The following is a 4,050-nucleotide window of genomic DNA, read 5'->3' on the forward strand; positions in this document are numbered from 1 at the left end:
TGTATCTCTTTCCTCTCTAGCCCCTGGTGAGGACTGTTTTCACTCTATGTATGTATCTCTTTCCTCTCTAGCCCCTGGTGAGGACTGTTTTCACTGACTTCTTTGATTTATCTTTTCCAGGAGAACACATCCTTGGAGTCAGATGGCGTGTGTCTTTTCGGGTCGCCTTCTCTCTCCTAGTGAGATACATTTAATTTTCTCCTTGTCATTTCATGGCTTGATAGCCCGTTTCTTATAAACACTGGATCCTGCTCTATTCCGTCTCATGGACAGTACTTCACTGAAAGATTGCTTTATTTACGTTTCAATCGCTGAAGGACGTTTCAGTCACCTCGCCACTCAGGCAATTATGAATAAAACGTCTCCAACCTGACTGTAGGTTAGCATCCATGTGGATGCTGGGAATTGAGCCCTGGTCCTCTGAGAGAACAGCAAATGCTTTCCAGTCCTGCAAGGCAATTTACTTTTAAGACATTTAGTTTTTAGTTTGTGCCATACAATAGTGGTTCAAAGCAAAATAAACACTCCAAAGGTCCAAGGTAAGCTAATATCAGAAATAAATGAGGTGTAGAAAATCTTAAATTTCTTAATGATACAATTTTAATGGAGCTAGGCGGTGGTGGTGGACACCTTTAATCCCAGCACTCCAGAGGCAGGGGCAGGAAATCTCTGTGAGTTCGAGAGCAACCTGGTCTACAGAGTGAGTTCCAGGACAGCAAGGGCAATACAGAGAAACCCCATCTCGAAAAAACAAAACAAACCTGTTGCGTCCGCACCCTCCAAATGAATGCATCTGTGGTCTGTGTACTAATAAGATGTTGAAACCTGAAACATTTTACCCAGAGCAAGACTGGGGGCTGGACATGTAGTGCAATTGTGGGCAGGCAGGTGGCTCGTCAGGTAAGGGCACTAACCTCCAGGCCGTATGACCTGAGTTCGATCCCTGGGACCCACCAGGTGGATGAATAGAACCTATTGGTTGTCTTCTGGCGTGTGTGTGTGTGTGTGTGTGTGTGTGTGTGTGAATGTGCACCCACACACAGAGGAAATGAATGTAATAGTTTTTCAAAGACTTGCCTGTAAGATGCACGGTTGTGGTTTGGCTCCCTGGCATGACTTTGCTTTCGCTATTCCTAACAATTGATTAGAGCATTTTTTGCTCTTTATTATGATACGATGAATAAAGTAGAATAAGTGTTATTTCAAGTTTCCTATTAGATTGCCATGGGCACAGGTGAGGCCCAGGCACAATGCTTTTCTTGTATTGATATTTATAATGAAGACGTAGGCTATTAAATTTAAGAAATGGTTTACAACCGGTTAAAGACACATTCTAGCCATTATTTGCTCTGAATGGGAATTGTTTGTCAGTAAACAGGTATGCTTCATTCATGCATTGTCGTGGCTTGAAGCTGTTGCCAGTGATCTTGTCTGGACCAGGTGTTTCAGAGTCCTTGGCATCTTATGCAAAGAATCGAAACTTGAAACAGCCTGTACAAACAGCAAAGCAGTAAGGGATTTTATTTAAAGGGACAGAATAGGAGACACCGCAAGAGAGCAGCTGGTGACTTGAGCGAGAGCGCCCAAGAACATTGCTTGTCATCTGGGCTTCTTCCTATGGGGTCCAGGAGGAGGTGGTAGCTCAGGTTACCAACTTAGTGTGGATGTTTGTCTGGTTTGATTGAGAGCCTTGGTTGTGTAAGAATGCATTCACGGTTTGTACCTGCTAACATGATACATCTGAGTTTGCTCATGCACACATATCACACATAGGCATAATGTGGAAGAGAAGGGACCTCCCGATAAGTCTACTCAGAGAGCACAGTTTGCCTTACCGTGCTCGCACCCAAATCCAGTCCAGACTGGATTTGCTCCTTGTCTGTAGTTTCTGGATATATTTCTGAACGTGTTCTAACTTCTAGAAAGGGGGATTGCTGAGGGGTTGCTATGGAGGGATGGATTTCTGCAGGGTTGGAGGCGGGTTGTATGTGCAGCTCAGTGCTGCTGGGGCACCAGGGGTGCTAAGTGTGTTGTTGGGAAAGTGGTGGTAGCCCAGGCCAAGTGGGGTCCCAGGTGGCTATGCTATCCCTACGTTTGCCTTCATCAAAGCCTCAGGGCTAATGTCACGGGTGTACTCATGTGTGTGGGTGTGTGTGTTTGTGGTCATCACCAAAGTCCCTGTTACTAGGCAGCTGTTGTATCACTTCCCTGCGGTCTAACAGGCCGGCTAAAGTGGACGCTGTTTTCTGCTCACAGGGAAAGCACCAGATGCAGACTGATCTTGTCCACGCTCATGTGCTGACTGAGGCAAGGATGACGGACCTGGTGCCCACCACTCTTGTCTTTGCCCCAAGCTTTGTATCTGACCAATGAACTAAAACCCAGAATCACAGCACCCCATTCTCTTATACCTGCCTTCTGCTGATTCAGCGAAGGGGCCCTGCAGGTGCAAGCTCCGTTTGTGTTTTCATGGTAGCAGAGTTATGCGCGTACACTAACTTCCAAGCATAGCTGGAAGTGTACCACATTGCTGGGGTTCTGCTTTACTGTGCTATCAGTAAGCGGGGGCGGGCAATCTAGAATAACCATTGTGAAAACCGAGTTGGATGGTTTGTTCTCTAACTCGGACCACGTTACCCGTTCAGTAGGCAAATCAAACCCATTTATACTCTCAAATGTGGCTCCGTGGGTAGAGTGCTTGCTGCAGGAGAACACGGACTTCAGTTCAAACCCCCAGAAGCTGCATAAACCTGGACACGGAAGTGCATGTCTGTAACCCCAGCTCCTTTCTGGTGAGATGAGAGACAGAGATGGGGAATTTCAGAAGGTTGGGGACCAGCCACTCTGGCATACTACAGCAGTGAGCCACAAAAGAGACCCCAACTCAAACACGGTGAGGACTGACACCCAAGGTTGTCTTCTGGTACCACTGCCTCCCCTCAACAACAAAACCAGTTCTTTCTGAAGCCAGGCATCACAGCAGATGCCTGAAATCCCAGAACTAGAGAAGCAGAGACAGGAGGATAAAACGTTTGATTCCATAGCAAGATCAGGGATATCTGGGCTACAAGAGACCTTATCCCAAATATCACCATCCTCTTTCTTAGATTTATTTTTTTTTTACTCATCTTTGTTACATAAAACAAGCTGTTTATAGACAGCAAGGTCTCCTTAGCAATGAGGTCACTTTTAATCTGTTTTATATTTAATTTGAATGTAGTTATCATTTGATGGAGCAGCTAATACTAGTGTAGTTGTGAAACAGAAGTGTTTATTCATACTGACTGTCTGCTCCTGTTATTGGATACCTACTCTCTGTTTCAGAAAGCAGGAAGTTATGTTTAAATTCTATGTCCCCATGTTCAAATTAACTTAAAATCGAAGGGAGATGTCTCTTAAAGTTTCAGGCAATACAAAGGGGTATTTCAGATTGTAACCACTCATTCATTTTTTTTACTTTAAACAAGGAATTTTTATGCTTTCGGTTTTTAAAATAAAAAGCTTGCATGTGTCATTTCTATGTAGCCGCACAGTAACGTTCACCCGTCAAGTTTGAGATTAACCACAGTTGCACTTTTTGAATCTAACCACTAGGTGGCAGCAAAAGAACGCGGGTTTCTGTCTTGCTCTGCGTCACTAAAAATGAAGTGGAAACTATTTTTGAATTTCATGGATGAAAGAGAAAAAAAGTGATTAAAACTTGATGGGACTGGAGCTGTATCTCAGTTGCTAGAGTGCTTTTCCTGCACACATGAGACGCGGGTTGGGTTCCCAGCACTGCATAGAAAACTGCGGTCAAAATCCAGGAGGGTGACGGCCATTCTCAGTCACCGAGTGAATTCTAGGTCATCCTAGATACGTGGGACCCTGCTTCAAAAAGTTAAACTCACTACAAAAACATAACTGCAAAAGACAATGCCAGACAAATATTGCGATTGAATATTTTTTTACCTTAAGTGTCAAAGTTGTATTTTATTATTACCCAAGACATAATCGAAAGTTCTCCTTTAAGAAGTTTCTTTTAGTACCAGAAATATTTCCTAGGATTTC

The sequence above is a fragment of the Microtus ochrogaster genome, unplaced genomic scaffold (assembly GCF_000317375.1).
Source record: "Microtus ochrogaster isolate Prairie Vole_2 unplaced genomic scaffold, MicOch1.0 UNK9, whole genome shotgun sequence".
Lineage (NCBI taxonomy): Eukaryota > Metazoa > Chordata > Mammalia > Rodentia > Cricetidae > Microtus > Microtus ochrogaster.